This window comes from Canis lupus, chromosome 8 (genome assembly GCF_003254725.2).
Source record: "Canis lupus dingo isolate Sandy chromosome 8, ASM325472v2, whole genome shotgun sequence".
In the NCBI taxonomy this organism is placed as follows: Eukaryota; Metazoa; Chordata; class Mammalia; order Carnivora; family Canidae; genus Canis; species Canis lupus.
In genome coordinates this window covers 27901241-27925160 of record NC_064250.1, presented here as the reverse complement: position 1 = coordinate 27925160, position 23920 = coordinate 27901241, and the positions used below count along the sequence as shown (strand labels likewise).

The 23920-nt window shown below is 39.1% G+C and overlaps 1 protein-coding gene across 1 annotated transcript in view; it reads right to left on the bottom strand.

Moving 5' to 3' along the window:
- Window positions 1–23920, bottom strand: part of FRMD6 (FERM domain containing 6) — a 231805-nt gene that overhangs the window by 132651 nt on the left and 75234 nt on the right. Inside the window, exon 3 of the mRNA XM_025442845.3 lies at window positions 22632–22694. The gene's annotated coding sequence lies outside the window, so the exon portion shown is untranslated. The remainder of the gene's footprint in view (window positions 1–22631; window positions 22695–23920) is intronic.

Below are 23920 nucleotides of genomic sequence, written 5' to 3'. Positions count from 1 at the left end.
CCACATGCTCCTTGCAGGGAGCCTGCTTATCCCTCTGCCTGTGTCTCTGTCTCTGTCTCTCTGTCTTTCATGAATAAATAAACAAATAAAAATCTTTAAAAAAAAGAAATTACAGTTTCCATAACATTGATGACTTTGCTTATATATATATATATATATATATATATATATATATACACAAAATTTTAACCCCATTTGCTATAATCCAAAGAAGTGTGTCAAGACTCTGAGGCTGAATTTTAGTTATGATGGTAATAAAAAATGTAACCAGTATGATGTAAAGACCTCTAGATTCTCAGCTATTGTGTTGTCTGAAGAAGACAAATTTAATTTTTAATTAAATTAGTGAAATACATAAATAATTTTGCATGAAATTTCTTAAAATGTGTTCAAATATCATCTGATCTGTTCCTTGCTACTTTTTGGGTAATTTTCCTCAGTAGCAGCTGGCAGGTTTTTGAGAGACAGGTTAGAAATATTTATTGAGTACCTATTATGTATACAGAACACTATTCAGGGCTCCATGGGGTAGGAAGGATAATACTTTATATATAATGTCTACATGTAAGTAAAAAATTGCAGACAATCATCCAAATGCCTTTATGGAACTATATGTCAGCAACAAGACATATTAATTATATTTTAGTTTAGGGGTCCTGAGCCAAGGACAAAGAGCCAACCATACTCCCAATGGAACTGAGCCTTAAACCAATTTTTATTGTAAATAACAATTTCTTCTCTGATGATAAAAGTAATACGTGCTAATTGTAGAACAATTTGAAAATACTGAAAATTGCAGAGGAGACAGTTAAAATCATTTATAATTCTAATGCCCATGAGTTTTGGTGTATTTTCGTCTAGTCATTTGTTTCTCTGGAGGTAGAAGTACAGGCAGTTGTCCCTTTGAATGTAGTATGTGACTATAAAAGTTACCATACAAACTGAAACCATGCAAAGTTATTTTAATAATCAATGGGGAAAATCCAATTGTTCTGTGACCTTTAAAATTTTTTGCCAAAACATTAAAAACTCTTATTGTTGGTAATAAGTATACAGGGAAATAGAAAATAGTAAAATTAGTATTTAGTACTCTGTAACTTAAACTGTTAGAAACACTGGAAAATAAAGTGTTTTCTTTGTTAAAAAAAAAAAAAAAGTAACAAACATAGCCTGGATAGGCTTGTCTATTTTGCTTTGTGTAAGTTACGATACAGAATAATCATTTCTATGCCTTGGCAAATTGTCATACTCTTTTCTCAACTTAGATCAGCTTCTGGTATTTTATCTTTTGCACTTTCAGTGATGTGAAATATCTTTGGGAGTTCCTTTAATGGAAAGTGTTTTTTTGCCATCACTATCTCTAGGGCATTTCCAACTCTTTCTTTCCAACCACTTTCCTTATTTATGTCAGTTTTGCCTTCCCTAATTTCCTCTGGCTCCATATCAAGGGTCTCTAAAACATCTGTGGTCAGCTATTTCTTCTATAACTCCATTCACACTGATTAAAATTTCCCTTCCACTTTTCATTTCCTTGCTGCACTCTCATCATTGTCGACCAATTCCCTCTTTCAGTGAACCATCTTTTAAAAATCCATGTGGGTTTATCACTGGAAGACAAGGCGGCAACACAATCACATACTGCTGTCTATACATGAATAACAGGTAGGTAGGTATACTGTGACTAATGGCAGACAGACTTGGAAAGAAGGGATGTGATTGGTTACTGATCCCGATATGCCTCCCTCATTTACATGGCAATTCATGCACAGAATTGCTAGCAGTGACGTGTTACTTCAAGCAATTACTCAGAGTTAATATACTGGGGTAACTGAAATTTTAACAGCATCGTTGAAACACTGCTGTGATTTAACTAATACATTGGTAACTGAAATTCACATATATCCAAGCTTGTGCAAAGAGTGGACTACCTGTATGCATGTTTCTTAAATTATTTTTTAATAGAAATGAGGTCATGAATATATAATTTTGTACCATGCTTTTTGACTTAGCATTATATCATAAGATTAATTAATTCCAATAACGAGTCTCAAAAAATATTATAGAATAATGTGGCAATTTGGAAAGTACCAAGGGAATGTAAAATAAGAACTCTGGGTTAGCAAAGGGTGACTTGCTTCCTAGTGAGAAGCAGCACAGGGAAAGTCCTAGAGCTAGACAATTGTTTGTTGTTATATCAAGAAGATGATTAATTTGGCTAGAACATAGGATCCATACAATAAAAATGACAATCATATCTGAAAGTCCATTTTTCCGTGCTTTACAAATATAATGATAGTCATAGCTAACATTTATTGAGTACTTACTATATTCTGGGTGCTTCTCAGACATTATCTCACCTAATTATCAAACCCTGGTTGTTGTCATCCTCGTCTTACACATGAGGACATGGGAACTCCAAGAGATCACTGAGTTTGCCCAGGTCACACGACTGTTATGGCATAGCCAGCAAAGAGACCCAGATCCCACATGGTCTTGCTGCTAATTGCTTGCTTCACAACACTGCCTGATGATAGCGCTTCTTGTTTACACGGTTCTTCTGCATCTATTGATGCCAGGTGTGCAGTTGGGTAGGTTGTATGTACCAGACTGTGGGGGTACCGGAGGCTGCCATCTAGTCTATGCCAGTAGCCAAGTCTGACCAGATGGCTGCATACTTCCAGAGGGGTGTCTTTTTCTAATTAACACGAGGCGCAAGTGTGGGCTACTCTTGGTGTTGCTCAACACGAGTGATTCTCACCACAATGCTTAGAATTGACAGAACAGTTAGTTAGGATTGCTCCAATTTCACTAAACCTCATAAAAGCCCCAAGGCTCACACTGGGTAAGTGATTTATTTAAGGTGAGAAATGAATTGATGAGATAAAGACGCAGTGGAGGAAGGAGTAGATTCCAGGCTGAGCAAGTTTCATTTGAGGCAAAAGGCAACAGGGGACTGTGAGATATTCATAAACCAGGCTACACATTTAACTTCGACAGAGTGAAGTTACTTGGAATAAATTACCCTGGGCAGCTAGATGTCTTCCACCCAGCTAAATCATTTCTTCTCCAGAATTTAGGTTCCTTCCTGCATTTGGAGCAGACCTTTGGAGACATCATTTCCCTTGGCAGGTAAATATATAATCACCAGGGCTTAAAAAGAGTGAATCTGAAAGCGAATTTCCCGTCACCTCATTGCCTTTCATAATTGAACTTTATAGACCTCTTTTAATTAGAGAGTTGTAATTACTGCTGTTACTATCTTGAGAGTATCCAGAGAGAGGATTTTTCAGAGTGCTTCTAAGCCACACTGTCTATACCCTTACCTTCCAGAGAAATGCCACATAAAGCAGATCCTTCAGACATAAGGGACCCATAGCGGCCTACCTGTTCTGTGTGAATTCAGCAATTCTTCTGGGATATACAAGCTTTATAAGAATTCTTATTTAAAAAAAAAAAAAAAAAAAGCTGGGTAAGAACCAACTCATCCTGCTTCCAAGCTAGCCAAATGGTTAGTAGGCATTTGAAGATGAAACCAGAAACTCCAAGAGACTAGCCCTGAAAAATGCAACTTGAAAAATAGGACTCTGGTCAAGTGTTTGGAAAGTTCTAGATACTCTATCTTTTCTTTGGAGAGACACAATACTCTTTGAGAGTTCTTACATAGAGGTAAGAAATATTTTTAATTTTTATAAATTTATTGCTTTCTATCTAGTTAGTTAAGAAATTCAACATTAACAAAACCTTATTCCCCATTTAACATTTATTAATATTCTGATGAATGAGAGTTCTATGGAACAGAAATGTTGGACAATGGCCATAGATAAATTTGGGTATGAATAGTTAGTTCTCTATTTAAAACCAGAGCTATTTCCAGTCCCTGAGCCTAGGGCTGGAGGGATAGTAACAGGAAATGCACCAGGAATGGCCAAGCTTTTTTTCTGAGGACACAGTAGCAGTTTGTAAATCTCAGTGGTGTTTTGTGTGTTTGAAATGAGGAGTGTGAGGCCAGGCAGATGAGGTTCTGTTCTCTCTTACTCTTCAACCTGAGCGGCTCTGCTTTTATCTGCTTTAGATATTGAGATTTCGTGTAAGATTTCATTAGAAAAATGCAAAATGTTCTATTGGCAAAACAAAAGCACAAAAATTTAAAAACCAATGATGAAAAAAAAAAGCAAAATGGGTAGTGCTTAAAAACCTATTTGTGAAGCAAAAAATCTAGAGACAATAAATATTTTCTATGACCTTCCATAGTTGACCTTCCATAGTCACTTAACCTCTCTGAGATTTGGTACTATGGATTAAATGTTTGTGTCTCCCTAAAATCCAAAACCAAAAAAAGCCCCCAAACCAAAAGTTGTATTTGAAGCACTAATCCCCAATGTCATGATGTTGGAGGTGTGGCTTTTGAGAATTAGATTTAGATGAGATCATGAGTAGAGCCCTCATGATGGGACTAATGCCCTTAGAAGAAGAAAAAGACTCTTATCTTGATGAAGTCCCATTTTTGCTTTTGTTTCTTTTGCCTTCCTGGATGTATCTTGCAAGAAGTTACTGTGGCCGAGTTCAAAAAGGGTGTTGCCTGTGTTCTCCTCTAGGATTTTGATGGAATCTTGTCTCACATTTAGATCTTTCATCCATTTTGAGTTTATCTTTGTGTATGGTGAAAGAGAGTGGTCTAGTTTCATTCTTCTGCATGTGGATGTCCAATTTTCCCAGCACCATTTATTGAAGAGACTGTCTTTCTTCTAGTGGATAGTCTTTCCTGCTTTGTCGAATATTAGTTGACCATAAGATAAGAAGCTTTCCCACAGCAAAGGATACAGTCAACAAAACTAAAAGACAACCTACAGAATGGGAGAAGATATTTGCAAATGACATATCAGACAAAGGGCTAGTTTCCAAGATCTATAAAGAACTTATTAAACTCAACACCAAAGAAACAAACAATCCAATCATGAAATGGGGAAAAGACATGAACAGAAATGTCACAGAGGAAGGCATAGACATGGCCAACAAGCACATGAGAAAATGCTCCACATCCCTTGCCATCAGGGAAATACAAATCAAAACCACAACGAGATACCACCTCACACCAGTGGGAATGGGGAAAATTAACAAGGCAGGAAACCACAAATGTTGGAGAGGATGCGGAGAAAAGGGAACCCTCATACACTGTTGGTGGGAATGTGAACTGGTGCAGCCACTCTGGAAAACTGTGTGGAGGTTCCTCAAAGAGTTAAAAATAGACCTGCCCTACGACCCAGCAATTGCACTGTTGGGGATTTACCCCAAAGATACAGATGCAATGAAATGCCGGGATCCCTGCACCCCGATGTTTATAGCAGCAATGTCCACAATAGCCAAACTGTGGAAGGAGCCTCGGTGTCCATCGAAAGATGAGTGGATAAAGAAGCTGTGGTCTATGTATACAATGGAATATTACTCAGCCATTAGAAATGACAAATACCCACCATTTGCTTCGATGTGGATGGAACTAGAGGGTATTATGCTGAGTGAAATAAGTCAATCGGAGAAGGACAAACATTATATGGTCTCATTCATTTGGGGAATATAAATAATAGTGAAAGGGAATAGAGGGGAAGGGAGAAGAAAGGGGTAGGAAATATCAGAAAGGGAGACAGAACATAGAAGACTCCTAACTCTGGGAAACGAACTAGGGGAGGTGGAAGGGGAGGAGGGCGGGGGTGGGGGTGACTGGGTGGTGGGCACTGAGGGGGGCACTTGATGGGATGAGCACTGGGTGTTATTCTATATGTTGGCAAATTGAACACCAATAAAAAATAAATTTATTATTAAAAAAAAAGAAGAAGAATAAGAAAAAGAGACCAGAACTGTGTCTGCTCTGTGAGAATACAGCAAAAATATGGTCATCTGCACACCAGGTAGTGGGCCCTCACTAGATACCAAATCTTCTGGCACTTTAATCTTGAACTTCCCAGCCTCCAGAACTGTGAGATATAAATGCTTGTTATTAAGCCACTTGGTCTATGTCATTTTGTTATGGCATCCTGAACTAAGACATTTGGTTTTCACATCTGTGAAATGGGAATAATAATACTGTGAGGATCAAAAGAATATTTTTGGAAAAAAACCTAGAAGTTCTATACTAGATTTAAGGTAGAAAGGGAGCAAGTAGAGGAGAATGGAAGAGAAAGTGAATATCATATTTTGGCTGCCCGTGACCTGAATCCCCGACCCATATTCTGAGGACATCACCATTGCATGTTTGGTAGGAGGCTAATTGGGTGTTTCGACTGGGGACTTTACTATTGGAGTGAGTGACACAGAGAAGTCTGGACAGTTTAGCACTCGCTTTGGTGGTGATGGCAACCCCTGTTTAGGGGCAAGAGTACCAGCCACGGCATGTTGTCCCCAGAGATGGCAATGCCTGAGCCAAGCTGTGTACATGATATGAGTGGAGCTGGGAGCTTCCCTTGTTCCCTATATGGGTTCTGAGTCTGATTCTCTGACCTTTCCACTTCCCTATATGGGTTCTGAGTCTGATTCTCTGACCTTTCCACAGAGTTTGTGAGCTTTTCTGTTTCCTTCCATTTAACTCCTCAAGGCTGAGATTAGTCAGAACTCTTCAAGTGAGAGCCGTGACAGGCATAGACAGTGGCATATCAGAGAGTGGGAAGTGGGGGGCAAGCTAGGGTAGTAGTAGCATTAAGAGAGATAAGGCTTTCCACTAAAATTTGATTTCAAGAGAATGGGAAAACCAGAACCCCTCTTTGGGTCCTACCGCTGCAGATTCTAGAAGACATTTCATCCGAGGGCAGCTTTTTCTGCCCCCTGATTTTTTTAATAATCTTTGTTCAATAATCAAGCAGAGACCTGTAGAACACCTTTTTCATTTCAAACTTCTCCCTGTGTTTGGTTTTGTTAGTATCTAATGAAAATCCATCTTTTAAAATGTCTCAAATCAAATTAGAAGAGAACATACGATATAGCAGAGTTATATAGGCAGTGGGGATGCCAGAAAACATAATATAAAAGAAGGATAATATGTGCAGCAAATAGTCTGCTATAATTCTAACCCAAATAGTCCTTGACTATTGGGGACCAGGGGAGTGAATTTCCATCCTGCTGCAAATCTGAGCCTTGCCATTTTCTGATGAATGCCCAGTGGAGGAATAGGAATACCACTGCAATTAAGATTGGTCAGAAGGACCCTCAAGGTCACCTTCATGGACAGGCAGTCATGAATCTGGTGTCATTTGCACAGAACCCCTTAGAGATTTGGGGTGTCTCTGCCCCCTCCTCTGTATTGCTAAGGAAGTCACCTCACTCTACTTTTAAAATTCAGTGTCAGGGAAGCCAGCTGTGAATTGACATGTCTAGCTTATCTGTGTACCTCAGAGAGGTATCAAAAAAAAAAAAAAAAAAAAAAAAAAAACACCTAAAACTGCTCCATGGCCTACGATATTTTTACAAAGAGTGTGGAAAAAGGCAGACAGTACCATCACCATATTAACTTGAGACCTTATAGCATTGAAGAGTCTCTTCAAAAGGCTTTTTCTGGAATAGCTCCATGCCTCATGGCAGGGAGCTCCTCTGGCCCAAAGAGGCAATTGAAATTCTTGGCTAATGGCCCTGCCATTGGCACCTCCAGCCTAAGGAGCCAACACTTAAGACACAATAAAAACAATGAGATTATGATTTGGCTGCTCCTTTGCTCTGATGGCTTCTAATGTTGTACATCACCTATCATCACCAGCAGCAACTTGGTTGAGTTATTAAAGCAAAAAAAAAAAAAAAACCCAAACAAAACTTTTGCAGTATTTTTAAATGTTAGTATACTCATAACCAGGGGTTGCTTTTAGCAGTTCTGTGCTGTAAGTATACCTGTACATGAGTGAGTCAAGTCTCTGCTTTTACACTCACCTATGGATTTCTGTTTGAACTTTTAGGTCTGGTGCTCAAAGCCCTATATAAAAGTTTTCTCACACCATTTTGCAATCTGGTCATTCCTCCTCTCATATACCACATTCATTTCCAAGTCCCAGCTTTTCTTCCTGCTATCTTTGCTTCTTAGAAAATCCAAGTCCTGTGATGTCGAGTGCCGGTTGAGCGTTCAACTCCTGGTTTTGGCTCAGGTCATGGTCCCAAGCTTCTGGTATTATGTCCCATGTCAGGCTCTACACTGAGCAGACAATCTGTTTGGGATTTTCTCTCTCCCACAGCCTCTGCCCCCATTCCCCAACCCTGCCCACCATGCTCTCTCTTTCTCAAAAACAAAAAAAAAAAAAAAAGAAGAAGAAGAAGTCCATGCCCTCCCTCTTCACAATCTACACTTTACACTATCATTAAGGTTCTACTCAAGAACCATGTCTTCCCTGAGTAACCTCAGGCTGCAATATTTTAATTCTATACAGAACGTATACACAATAGTAAGCCATGGCCGAGGAGTTCTGGACTCTGGAGCCAGACTGCCTGGGTTCAAATCCCGGCTCTGCTCTCTACCAGCTGCTAGTTACTTTACCTCTCCATGCTTCAGTTTCACCACATGTAAAATGGGATCATAAAAGGGGCTACTTGATAGGGGTGCTGTGAGAGTTAATATACGTAAAACACATAAAGAGTTTCTGGCACAAAGTAAATGCTATGTAATATAATTTTTATTATTACGACTAGATTTCACACATTTTGAATAACTCTTAGAACTCATTTGTTTTGTGCAGGTATTGTTTCCCCAAGCAAATAGCAAGGATCTTCACTATTTTCTATTTTTTTCATGTCTTGGCAAATAATTGGTTCTTAATAAATGCTTTTAATTAATGTATGAATTAAGTAAATAAGTAAAAAAAAATCAATGAATTAAGTAAATGAGTAAAAAAAAAAAAAATCAATGAATTACCATTCAGGCTCGACAGGAGGGAAAAGCAGGTATAAAGACCAATTTCATATAATTCTATAGGAAAGAGCCCAAATAAACTGACTTCTTTCATCTACCACATAACAGTTTACATACTTTCCAAGGGTGAATATTACACTGTAAGTTGTTCTGTAGGAGGATACCAGATCAGGAAAAATAAAATGAGAACAAAAAACAATCTAGTATCACTTCTATTATCGATGGGCATTTTCAACTTTAGGAAGAGTTGGTTCATAGGAAGCATCTAACTATGACATCCAAACACACTATATGGATGGTATATTTCTTTAGCTGTTCAGGAAGAAGAATCACATTTATTCAATGGGCTGAACCAAAAGATAGGAAAACAACAACACCAATGTACATGCAGAAATTAAACCATAGCTCTTTTTTTTTTTAAGATTTTATTTATTCATGAAACACACAGAGAGAGAAAGGCAGAGACATAGGCAGAGGGAGAAGCAGGCTCCAGGCAGGGAGCCTGACGTGGGACTCGATCCCGAGACCAAGGATCATACCCTGAGCCAGGGGCAGGTGCTCAACCGCTGAGCCACCCAGGTGTCTCTAGCTCTTGTTTTTAACAATGTATTTCTTTTTTCTCCCTCCCCTTTTTTTTAAAAGGGGAGTAGGAATAGAGGGAGGGGGAGAGGGAGAGAGAGTATCCCAAGCAGGCCCCACATCCAGCATGGAGCCCGATGCAGGGCTAGATCACAGGACCCTGAGATCACAACCTGGGCTGACATTGAGAGTTGTACACTCAACTGACTGAGCCACCCAGGAGCCACAACAACATATTTCTTTTAAAAAATGTTTAGGGATCCCTGGGTGGCGCAGCGGTTTGGCGCCTGCCTTTGGCCCAGGGCACGATCCTGGAGACCCAGGATCGAATCCCACGTCGGGCTACCGGTGCATGGAGACTGCTTCTCCCTCTGCCTGTGTCTCTGCCTTTCTCTCTCTCTCTCTCTCTCTGTGTGACTATCATAAATAAATAAAAAATGTTTAAAATCTTAAAAACACGGTATAATGTGATGTCAAGAGTTTGGCAAGTACCTAGAGAAAATCATCTTACTACCAGATGCCTCAATTTCAAATTGAGGAGTCTACTTCAGATCAGTAAGGGCCTGCCTGTCACTAGGTCATTAAAAGAACAGTAGCACAAAGTGGATGCAGCAGTGTCCACCCATGCCAGAGGTTGGATGACAAGGTAAAACCCAGAGGATGGTTCCTTGGATGGGGAGGGGACTCAAAGCACAGCCATCACATGGCTTCTTCCAAACAAACACCTGAAGGCAGGCAGCAGGAAATTACACCACAAGGTGAAAACCATTCTGATTCAGCAAAGACATTTATGATGTAAAAAAACAGAATAAGGGCCCTGCAGCTGCAGCCACTGATTTTCCCTTAATGTCTGGGTTTCTTTCTGAATCCTTGTAGGAAAATGTAAGAGTTGTGAATGAGAATTTGTAGTGAATTTATTGACACTATAGAGTTCAATACATAAGAATACGAAAATCCTCCCAAAATGTATATGAGTGACACCATGTTGAGAAGATATTACAGGATAGGTGAGAAAGTGAGAAATACGTGTGGAATAAAATGATTAAAATGTCCTTATTTCATTAACTAATCTTTTTACCTTTTTTTTATTGTGAGTTCTAAATATGTTCAGATGAAATCTATTTTTTTGGCCTTTAATCTTCTCAATAATGGGACATCTCATGAATGCTAAGCAATACAAATTTCCTGTAAAGCAACAAAGCTTCCTTAAGAAGTGCTCTGGAAGGAAAATTTGTCATAGTTTTGTTACATTTCTCTTCACCAAGTCAAACCAAATGCCAATGTCAAGTTGTACAGGAAGAGGGTTGTGACATAAAATTCCGCATTCCATTGAAGGTGAGATGACACATATATTGTGTTTTTCAGACCAAACATACTTCTTAGGGCACTTGCTGTTTGTGAATTGATACCAAGATGTACCACAACAGCAGTATGGGGTGGTGGGAAAGCTTGTAGTTTCTTAATGCTTTTGTACAGCCTTTGGAATTCATGTGCGGTCTAGAGCCATAGAATGGGCTGTTTACAATGCCTGAGGTGAAAATAAGGCAAAGGTGGGAATATAATTATTTTCTTTGCTCATCACAGGGAAGATAAGATCATCTATTTGCTCTATTTATCAAGCAGGATGGTCAAAGGCTCAATATCTAAGCTTCCTTGATGGACAAGGACATTGGTTTCATCCTGGTCCCTACTGATTTATGACATATCTCAAAAACAAAGTAAAATAATTCCCCTGCCTCACCCCAAAAATCTCAAACATTAACTCTAATGTCCCTTTTTCCAGAACATTAGGTAGTATGAAAGGCCATCAGAGAATGACAAAGACTTCCACTTTGATCAGTAGAATAACATAATCACAAGTACTTACTAAGCACTACGCTGGGTGCTTGAACTAGACAAATAAGACACAATTCCTGCTGCAAGAGAGCTTATAGTCTACTAAGATAAGCCTTCGGGTCTCAAATGGAACATGTGTGGCTAGCTGAAGCCTCATGTTCATAGCAGAGGATTTTTAAAAAAAGTCTTTCACCTGCTATGGTTCCCATAAGATAATCTGTTACTGTATGTCTTTGGGGATGAAATTATCTTCATACTACATGTAGCTGTCTGGCTCAAGCCTCATACATTTAATGAAAAAAAAAAAGTCACTTCCAGGCTAGAATGACATATAGGTTTCTTTTGCTCAACTGAACTTTCCACAAGCACTGTGCAGACTCTCTGAATCTTAAAAACACAGTAGAATGTGATGTCAAGAGTTTGGCAAGTACCTAGAGAAAATCAACTAAACTTTAACTCAGCATTTTATTGCCTCCTCACAAAATGAACCGGAAGAAATACAGACATACAAACTTATTGATTTATAGCTTTCAAAATATTGTCTGTTTTTCTAGAATGTATTTGTTTTTAAGTGTTTCAAATTGTTACTTAACCCATATGGAAATACACTGTTAATGTTTCCAAAACATGAGAATCCCTCTAACTAGGGGAAAAAAGAGAGAATGGTTATAAAACTTGTGGAGAGGATCATTTTGTTTAATCCCCCTCTAGACTGTGAACAATTTGAGGTTGAGAAATGCCTTACTCATCTTTTTCACTTTGCATCTACTTTAAGGCCTGGGATGTGGCAGGTGCTCCAAAAACATTTGTTGAATGAATGGATGGATGAATGGATGTCTATATCTTGCAGAAGGAGGTAGTAAGTAAAGAAAGATGACAAAGGTAATAACTAAAGGAAGACGGGGAGAGGTTGAGGAGGGAGAAACATTTATACAGTCTGGGAAGTATCCAAGGATGTATGTGCAGGAAACAGTGGCAAGTGACACTGATAGGGTTGAATGACACTGATATAGTTGAATGAAGAGTCTCTCTGCAGCTACATTGGGAAGACATCTTTCTATTCTACCATGATGGGGGTTATTGTTCCACATTTTCTTTTATTTAGTTTTTGAAGGCCACACTAGCTCAAGCCCCATTAACACATCTCCATTTGGCCCCTATTACTTTATGGGTATAAAGAGGCATGCCTTCTGGAGTCGCCATGTGAGGCTAAGCAGTCTGCACACTGCACAATTCCAGGGAGCACCTTTCACATGCAGAACAATGTGTGGCACCCCAGTGCTCCTTGATCCCCCTGGATGTATAACAGAATACACTTACAAATTTATAAACATGCTGAGAAATGCAATATGTTGGAAGATACTTTTAACTATTTTCTTTATCTGTTCCTTAAGACCAAATGATTCTTCCATTTCCCCCGGTTGTAAGAGTTATATTGTAAAAACACATGTGTGTTTTTGCTTGTGTGTTGCTTCCACATTCTCTCAGTGATTAAAGGAACCACTCCAGACTGGAGGAATGCTTGGGTTCTAATCTGGTTCCATCACTTAGTGTGTGATCTTGTGCAAGCTACTTAGTATCTCTGGGCCTCAGTTTCCTTAGTTGTAAAACAGGACTAATAAGAGCTCCAACCATTTAGGGCTGACATTAGAAATAATTGAAATAATCTAGGTAAAGTGCTTAGCACGGTGATTGGAACACAGGGAGTTCTCATATGTATTAGCAACTAGGCTGCTAAAGTTATTATTATTGTCAGCACTGGACTACCAGGTTTGGCCTGCTGGGCTGAACTCCTCCTGAGCCCCTAGAACCTGGACTGCCCATGTAGGGCCTTCCCCTTTCCAATGAGCAGGCATGTGCCAACGTTCTTCCAAGGCTATTCATTCCATGAGAGTTAGTCAGAGCTGTGGGTTGATGTCTCACAAACATACACACACACTACATTCACACACACTTCCCCTCTACTACAAGAACTGCTAACAGCAATGCTATAAAATCAACATGTTGCTGGCCTTCCCCATCTCTTTTTTCCAATGAGTCCATTCAAACATAATTGGTGGATTTGAGAGGAAAATGAGAACCCAAAACATTTCATGGCTAACAGCAACAGAATGATGGTTTTTGGCAAAGGATGACCACCAGAAAGGAGAGTGTGTGTGTATGTTAGACTGTAAGTGTGTGTGGGGGATATGTAAGATCTGAAAAGGGACATGGATATCAGTGATCAAGTTGGTGTTGGGAGCATCTAAGGTTAGAGAGACAATTAGAGAGGGAGAACTCACTGGCAAGGTGAAGACCAGGGTCCAACAATAAGAACCAGGGGATCATAACACTTATTCTCTCATTTAATTATTTACTGGTTCATTTGACAAATTGTCATGGAATGCTGACTATGTACTGGGAAGTGTCTGATACAGGCAATCAGTAGAGAACAAGGGTCTCTACCTTCATGGAGCTTATAGTCTAATGCAGACAAGTAAGCACATTCTCAGTGAGAGGTTGTATCCTAGAAGTAAGTGCACAGCATTATGGAGGGCAGAGGTGGAGTACAGTCTGATGAAGTGTTTTAGAGAGAATCTTGTGCTTTCTGGTAACAATAGTGTGGCTGGGGTGCATGATGGGAATGGAGCAAGATGAGGGCAAAGAAATAAACAGGAGCCATACCCTAAAGGACTTCTTAGAATAGTAAGTTAAAGAACTTGTTCTTGATTTGGAGAGCACTCTGCTGTGTAGGACTTACATATTACTCAGATCTCAAGGACTGGCATCCAGGGAGGGGAACCGAGTGGCCATTCTCTTAAAAATGACATAGTACATATGAAGAAAATCCAGATGAGAATATTTATGGGACAGTCTTTCCTCCCTTGTGTTGTTATAAGAGTTGAAGGACTGTCCCTGCCTACGGTGGAGCATTCTCCAAAGACGAGTGAACCTCTTCAGCCCTTCCCAGCACATCTCCCACTTTAGAGCAAAACTTGTGGCAGCCCACATGTTTCCTGTGGGTAAGTTTCATTAAGCTGTAAAGAAGAAAAGGAAGCCTATCATTTATTAGCTTCCTGTCACCATGTTCCTATTCCTCAGCCTGGCCTTCAAGATCATCTATCCTCTTCCACCTGTACTCATACAACTTCCCTGCAAGGATTCTCTCTTCCAGTTTAAATGATTCTCGAACACTCCATGAACTTCCCTGCTCTAGTGCCTCTGCTCTTTGTCCTTTAAAGGCTTAGCCTGTCTCAGACTCAGTTACTACATTTGTAAATTGGTGGTAATAATACCTTTATTCATGGATCATGTGTCTAAAAGTACATAGCACAGTCCCTGGCATGAAAACATTGCTCAACACATGTTTGTGAGCAGTTGCCAGCCTTAGGTTCTACATCCTTGTCCATGTGTCACTAACTTCAATATTGAAATGTTTTCAGACTTGGGTATGAGATCAGTGCTGGGAGCTGGAATAGATTGGAAAGGGCATGCCTGGCAATGAACATGAAAAGAAATGAAAACCAAAACTAAAAATACAACAAATGAAAATGAAAACAAAAAACCATGCCTGCAACCTCATTTGGCCTAAGCCTACCATTTACTTTGTAAAGCCTACCTTTGACTTTTGCCTCCTACTCTGGGTTATAAACATTCGTCCTTTTGTAATTCTCTTTCATCTACCCTATGTGCCACTTGTTTTTCACTTACTTCATATCTTTTGTAACATCATTGATATATCAGTGTAAATTTTTTGACTTTTAGGACTGTTATGAGAATTAAGTCAAGCTACATATGGAAGGAGTCAAATGCCTGGCACATACATTTAAGCTTTATTGTTTTTAATAGTGATAATGATGACCATAGAAGTCTCTTAAATTCAGGGACTAGGTCTCTAAGAGTTCCAAGAATCTCTTTCCCGCTTGTTGGCTCAGTGAAGAATAATAATAGCAATAATGATGACTACTGCCTATTGAATGACCACATGACTGGAACTGTTCTGGGTACTATACATGCCTTAACTCATTTCTGCTCATGATAAACCTTGAGGTAGGCTCTATTAGTATTACACAATATCATATTGTAGAAATAAGACAACTGAGGCAACCAAAGATAACTAGCCAAGTTTTGCAGTTGGGAAGCAGGAGAGTCAGAATCTGAACCAGTTGGGCTAGCCCTGCAGCTCGTGTACTGAGTACTGCACTGTATTCACTCTCTGATCAAGTTCTATTCATGCAGGCCCAACTCACATAGACCTCCTCTCCAACTTCTCAAACAGAGTTGGCTGAGCTACTCCACCTTCTATACTCCCATAGCACTTTGAATATATCTCCCCTATAGCAATGTTTATGTGTGTATTTATCTGTATGTGAGTTTCTTAAGGAAGAACATGTAAATTACTCACTATTGTATACTTAGCATAGGGCTTAGCAGAATTTGATAGGCAAAAATAGATGCTGAAATTCGGGATCCCTGGGTGGCACAGCGGTTTGGCGCCTGCCTTTGGCCAAGGGCGCGATCCTGGAGACCCGGGATCGAATCCCACATCGGGCTCCCGGTGCATGGAGCCTGCTTCTTCCTCTGCCTATGTCTCTGCCTCTCTCTCTTTCTCTCTCTGTGACTATCATAAATAAATTAAAAAATTTAAAAAATTAGATTTAAAAAAAATAGATGCTGAAATTTAATTGCACTAGTAGGACCTCAGTAAGACTTGATGTTCATGATGGTGGGAGTTACAAGAGATCAAACATGGTTGAATGGAAGTTTCAAATGACAAGAAACACAGTGCTAAATTATTGGCTATATGGTTTTATAATATTGTTATTGTCATATTCTGGGTTGGAGTAACTAAAGTGACTTTTTTTTAAAAGATTTTATTTATTTATTCATGAGAGACACAGAGAAAGAGACAGAGACATAGACAGAGGAAGAAGCTGGCTCCTTTGGGGAGCCCAATGCAGGACTCCATCCCAGGACCCCAGGATCACACCTTGAGCCAAAGGCAGACACTCAACCACTGAGCCACCCAGGCATCGCTAAAGTGACTCCTATCTAAGATGTCTCATTACCCAGAGGCCTCCAAGTCCCTTTTAGTTACATGTCTTTCCACCTCATCCCTACTGAGAAGTATCAGCTCATGGCAGATGTGGCTGCCCGGAGAAAACCACAGAAGAAGTAAGGGATGTGGTGAAACTTATGCCACTTAGCAGCAATAATTAATACATCACTAGGGGTTGCACAAATAAGCCAAAAGAATGACTGAAGGAGCTCCACACCAATGTGAGCCAAGAATCCATATTTTATTACAACAATTGCCTTCTGTTGTGCTTTAAAATTTATAATCTCTCTCTTCCATTATTTCATCTGATTCTTACAATAATTCACTGGAGTAGGCAGGACAAGTTCAGGGAAAGGAAGAGACTTGCCTAACGTTCATGGCCAGTGAGAGATGGAATCAGGACAAGGACATGATTTCCATACAACATGCCAAACAAGATGGTCAGAGTAACTAATTCACTGTTGGGAGGTTCCTGTCCCTGGTGTGCACAGATCTGTATCCTCAAGGCTCTGAAGACAAGGAAGATGTTTCAGATGAAGGAAAATGGAAATACTGAGCACTAGGTCAAGAGACAATATGCTGAGGGCTGAAGAAAAGATGGAGTTTATGAGTTTAAGGGTGAGGGGATATACTGGGTGATGCTTACTTATGGAGACCACGAAAAAGAGCTCTGTCATAGAAGGAGGTCATATGTCGAATTTTACAGGATAAAAAAATTTTAAAAGCACTCTGCTTTAGAAAAATAGATGAGAGGGGATCCCTGGGTGGCTCAGTAGTTTAGCGCCTGCCTTCGGCCCAGAGCATGATCCTGGAGTCCTGGGATCAAGTCCCGCATCAATTAAGTGACCTTAATTCATTTCCCTCCGAATGTTTACTTTACATTGTCTCTGGATCTGAAAATTCAAATTCAAATTCGGGCATGGAGCCTGCTTCTCCCTGTGCCTGTGTCTCTGCCTCTCTCTCTCTCTTTCTCTCTCTCTGTGTCTCTCATGAATAAATAAAATATTTTTTTAAAAAAGAAAAATAGTTGAGATAGGCATGTGTAAGGCTAGAAGCCAGAGGAATTTTCAGCTGGTGTGAATGGCCTTGGCCAACCACATTATGTTTAATGTTCACATGTGTGCTTTTCAAGAACTCTTCTTTCTCTATGACAATGCTAAAAGATACATCAGATTCTTTTTTTGTTGTTGTTGTTGTTTATTGTTTTTATTTATTTTTTTGTATTTTTTTTATTTTATTGGAGTTCGATTTGCCAACAGAGTCTTTGTGCCTGTGCCCCCCTACCTCCCCGGCACCCTCCCACTCCCCGCCCCCCATCTCAGTTCCCTGTTCCCATCTGTATTGGGCTTACTGTCAAATCTATTGGAATACAGAGAAATTCAGAAGGTGGAAATGATCAGAATGCCTCCTTTGATACTGGCACATAAGCTTGCCTTGTGTTTCCTAATGCTCTGTCCCTGTGGTTCCTACAGACTCTGGTGTCAGAGACTCTTCCTTCGGACAATCCTCCTGGGTTTTGAGTGCCAAGCTGGCCCTGATCTTAGAATTATTTTGATTCCCTATATCTCTCATATGTTGGCTGCTCCGTATCTCTCATATGCTGGTCTCTCCACTGTTGACCATAGGACTCAAGCAGGACTTGCTTTGGCTCATGGTCACAGTTGTTTGCTACCAACTGCCTGGTGCTGACCGGGATCTTCGATATACATCTACTCTCTTAAAGAATGTATGACCCTACCAGAAACTGGCTGATAAAGGATAATTTTGGGAATACCTCCTGATAGGTTCATGTTTGCAAAGATACAGCTCATAACCATGAGCTCTTGCTGGTTGAGACAGAGACAGAGAAGAGAAAGTTCCAGGCATCTGCAAATGAAAAATGAGGCAGAGACATAGCAAATTCCAAAGTACAGCTGAAGGCACTGTTGTTTGGGCAGCTGAATCACATTAAAAAATCATGTGAAAGCTCTGTATTCCTGCCACTGCAATGAAGAGGGAAAGCAAAAGTCTGAGGGTTTCACAAAGGAAATATTTTGTGACCAGAAGACTTAAAGTTCTGTAAAATCTCATGAAAATGGAAACAGTTTGATGGGTACCCAGCAAGCCTGTAAGTTAAGCCAGCATAGGGAGGTCACGAAGGGAAATTCCATCCTCCTCAGCCAGGGAGCACCTGTAGGAGGAAGTCCGAGTCAGGTGGGCCCCCTCAGCTGATGCAAGACCAAAGACCTGATGCACAAGGAGTGCAGACAAAGCTGTCTTTATATTCATAGCCTGCCTTTTACAAAAATCATTTCATGTCAATAGATAATTGACCTTAATTCTTTTCCTCCAAATGTTTACATTGTCTCTGGATCTTAAAATTAAAATTCAAGTCATATTTAAAAATTAAATTAAGTAATAAATCTTAAGAATTAAATTTAAGCCATTCTCAGTAATAAACTAGAATTAATTGAAGTGTTCCTGGTAGTCATTTTGAGAGGGTGGTGGGTATCATCTCTCTAGACTAAAAAGGGTTATTTTAATAGACTTCATAGTGTGATTAAAAAAAAATCCAAACCTCATAAAAGCAATGGGTTTGCATTAATTTTAGTAATACGAAATCCATATATATCTAAAAAAATACAGACTTTTTCTAGGGTAGTTTTAAAGCTTCTGGGAATATTTATATTCTGTTTTTGGAAATATACTGTTCCATGCTTGGAATTCTTTGGGCCAATAAACTCCAGAGCACGTCCAGAAAAGGGAACTAGAAAGGCCAAGTGTGAGGGAGAATTATTGCACCTTTCGGTTGGAAAAGATGAAGGCTGAAGGCAGAGAGACTGATGTTTACCAAACCGAAATGGTACGGCTGGGAGAACACATCAAGAACCATCCCCCAAAATTAATCAAAGGTAGCTTTTGCGTAAATGAAAGAAAGCATGAAGTCACACAATGGCTACTAATTCTCTGGAAACCTATCCAAAGAGATGTTCCAATTTAAAAAAAAAAAAAAAAAAGGCTGAAGAGGATGATGAATTTAACAATAACTATTGTGGGATTCTGGGAATGCCTCATAGAAAGTAACCTTATACCCCCTCGCCTTCTTCCCCTACAACAAATTATTCCTAGGTATTTTAGAGTCAGACTAAGTGAGAAAGACAACCAGGCCTGTGGTCTGAACCATAAATGGAGATTCTTTGTTTTGTTTTGTTTCATTTTTTTAGAGAATGACAGTTTTGGAAAGTGGCCTCTACCTTGCCTACTGTAAGGTAAAGGGGTCCACACTCCTGAATTTAATAACTTGGGTATAAAAAATTCAAGACATGGGGACTTTCTTCATTACCATGACTTGAATATAAAAGGCCAGCATGAGCCTGGTTCAGCAGTAGCATCCTGAGAATTTAGTATGCCACCAGAGTTTCATTAATACAGTTTATGCCTAATGTACAATTCCATTCCATGGCTTCCCTGAGATCTGGCTCCTCACAATACTTACTTATTTATAAAGTATTTACAAAGGGTAGCAAATCAATGAAGGAGGAGAGAATGCCTATTTTACCTCAAGACATTTCCTTTTCACCAACCCTCCCTCCCTCCTTCTCCCTCGTCCCATACAGGCAGAGGGGTCTGTTCTAAAGGCACAGCAGGGCATTGACAGGAAATAATTCCAGGGGGTGCTCCCCTCAGAATCCCAACACCCCAGGTCACCTTATTGGCCTATTAGACCCGCTCTCCTTCTAGAGAGTGACTAGTTATGAGCCCCAGCAAGAGCATGTGAAAGCACCAACAGAAAACACAATAACCCATAAACTTGCTGTGTACTCCCTAGTCTGTCTTGACTAGAACCCTATCCACAGAAATAATCTTCCTCAGAAATAAAAGGGAAATAACCTCATTTGTAATTCCCAGCTGTGTCCATAATAAAAGTAAGGGTCAATGTGTAGGTAGATCCCTCCGTGAGATGATTTTTTTTTTTTTTTTTTTTTTTTTTTTTTGGTGAAAGAGGGCTGGCTACGGAAGAATCATATAAAATAACTGAAGAATATGAAAAAAATGAGTCTATCTCTCTCCAAAAATTTACTATTAAATTTCAAATAGGTCTGTGAGCCTTTGACTCTTCAACTGTGTATTGAAATGGAACAAAAGGACTCCAAGGAGACAGCATGCAGCTTAGTTGATGGAAAGTAAAAACTCTTTGAAATTAAAGAGCTCCCTTTAAGGCCTTGGGATTCTGAATTCAACTACGTTCTCTTTTCAACCACCTAAGACATTTGTTTTTAATAAGTCTGTCTTTACAAAGTAAACAATTTAAAAAAGAACCTCAAAACTGTGTTTCTGACCAGCAAAATAAGTACAGATTCCAGATGTTTTTCATTTTTCTATGCCACTAATTCAAAGTCAGAAATGTCTTGTTTATTGGACATTTATTTAATCCTAATATTTTACATTCCTCTCTTTTAAGAATCTCCTTTCCTATCTCTGTATCCCTTCTCTCGTCACAGTCATCTCTGCAGTCATTTGTCATAGATGGAACTGGAACTTTGCAGCAGATTCTCTCTAAGAAATATTTAAACTTATGCCAAAATGAGATTTCATAATCATATATAGCTTTTTTTATTTATATGAACATCTATATGAAATATTAGGGAAATTTCTTTCTCCTGAAATCTTTAAAAATTGGATATATGCTGGACTTGGTAAGCTGAATAGAGGTTAGTGAGGTAAATCACTTTTCAGGGTACTCTTCTGACCCTCTGACCTTATGCCTGCACTTGGGTCATCTTGCTGTCCTTCTGGATTTTGCTCTAAGGGTTGATGGGTATTAGAGGAACTAATTGCAAATATTATTCAGTGCTCTCCTAGCCCTACAGGTGGGTGATGGATGATGGATTTCTGTAATTTATCATGTTCTTAATTCTACATGGCTCCATGTTGGAGTTCCAGCAGTAGCTAAGGAATTAAAAGAGCAGAGAGCTGACAACAACAGCAAATCTCCATGGAAAATAAAATGTAGTAGTGGTTGGAATCAGAGACACTTGATCTCTTCCCTATGTGCTTGTTTTCAGTGGGATGAGGTAAGGTGACATTTTTAAATTTACAATTCTATTAATAAAGTTATTTTTTATTATAGCTAGTATTTATTGAGCTAGGCACTGCGCTAAGTGCACCTGAATTACCTTCATTATTTCTTACAACAATACTAACAAGTAGATTATCATTGTCTCCATTCTACAGATGAAGAAACAGTCTCAGAGAATCTAATATGTATTTTCTCATGAAATTGGCATGCTATAGAGAAGAGATCATATACACCTTTGCAAAGGAGGGGTATCTTGAGCAAAGGCATTTTGGGGGCAGCATTTAGTAATCATTTCAGAATAACAGCATAATTCATAGGTTTAGCAGACAACTCATAGGTATTCACAGGGTTACACCAAATTATATTAAGGTTGGAGGTGAAATGACCACTGGGAAGCTATCAAGACTGGCTTCCAGAATTGGAGATAACAAATACTATGTAGACCTCAAACATATCCTAAATATTACAAGAGAATATGAACTCCTTTTGGACAACACAGTCCTTTGCAAATGACTTCAGAGGTGACAATTCAACACTTCTAGCCCACATGAAATTATTAACTTGTGAAGAGAATGTCCTACAGATATTAGATATAAAAGGCAACCATCTTAGAAGTTGGGCACCCCTTTAAAGGTGTGTCTTATGTGACTATAGAAGCTTTCCTTCCAAAGGCTAAAAAGGGATTTAAATCACTTAATTAGTTGACAACCTCTACTGCATACCTAGTTTTGATGGAGTCCCATATCAGATGTCACTTAAATTGTCATAAAGAGTAATAACAGGTTTTTAATGCAGTATGATCTTATGAAGTACAGTTCAGCTTGCTAAATAAGTAATAGATGAACGTGCAGGAAGGAGGAAAAATCAGTGGAGAAAAGGAAGAAAAAAGAGACATCAAATATATCAAAGTCCATCAATCTAGAGGAGATATTTTTTTGTTCTTGTGTTCCACAAAACCTATCTAAAGCAGTGATTTTCAGACTTGTGTGTGCATCTGAATCACCTAGAAAGTTTGTTAAAGCACAAGGAAGGGCCCGAGAGTTTGCATTGCTCTGTTCCCAGTTGGCACTGATGCTGTTGGTCTGGGGACCATACTTTCAGAACCACTGAAATAACAGGAGATCCTGTTGGACCTTTCCCAGTTTACATTCTAGGTATTTGTCCAGAGCGGACACATTTTTAGATTTTCTCAACTTGGATGCTTTTGAAATAAGACTTTCAGGTTCATATTTAGTAATTCTTACCTGATGAAATTCGGTAACTTCTCAACCAGAAGAGACTTCATGAGAAAAAACTGGATGTAAAGGCTGTGGAGAGAACGATGTGGCAATCAAGAAAGGAAATAGAAATTACTCTATCATTACGATTAACTAACTTTTAGATAAGCACCATTATCCCAAAGATATATTCATTGCATTTTCTACATTGCTTTTTATACAAATTTGGGTATGAAGAAGATGCAATTGGATCAACACAGTGACAAGTAAAAAAGGAAATTTCATGATTTAGAATAAATTTTATTGAACAGAAGGTGATAATTATATTAGAGATACAACTAAATATCCTAAACAGCAGTAATGTTTATTTTGACCCAAGTATTGTTTGCCTAAGGTAAGGCATTATTTTCAGTAACAAAATAATAATAATAATAATTATTATTATTATTAATTTTGCGTTACAAAATCTACTTCCTAATGTAATGATGTGGTCTATTTATTTTCTTGATTCCTAAAAAATATGCAGGAAATTATAAGAATCATAAAGAAGTATCTGAGAGGCATATATGTGTGATGTTTGTGAAAATAAGGAGTATGGAGAGAGAGCTTTCTCAGTAAAAGCACATTGTGCATATTTTATCAATATTTCCAAATAAGGAAGAAAATACAATGCTTTTCTTTGGTCAGGCAGTCAGTCATTTCATACCAGAAATGGTCCCTTCACTTTAACCTTTGGATTCCCTACCACATAGAGCTCAGTGGATTTAGGAATCCACAGCGGTATTGTTTTCACATGTCTTGACTTTCAAATGATGTTGGCCAGTTCAAACTGAACACTATGCCCACTCCCAGACACATTCGTGGTTGGTCTGGCACACATGCCCAGCTGTTCTGACTTTGTAGCCCGCTCTTGGCACTGCAGAGATAACTTTGTCTAGCACACTGCAAAGCTTGCTTTGGTGAGATCCATTGCTTGGCCACTCAAACTCACTCCCAGATAGGGACAAATATAGTGGTCAGTTATTTCTAGAGCTTCAGTTCTGGGTCTACTTCTCCTTTCTCCACTTCTCATTTCTGGACTAAGGCTGGTTATAGCTCATGCTTTTGCTGCTTCAAATGACTCTAAGGTAGCCCAAGAAGTTCTGACTTGTCAATGTGAAATATGAATTTGACTTTCTCTAAGTGAGCGTACCATTCTCTTACTGCCTAAATCAACCCACCAATGGAGGGTTTCCTGCAGACAAAAGGTGGCTCAGAAAAATTTTTCAAAGTTAGGATTTACAAAGGACCACATCACCTCCATGGGACTATATACA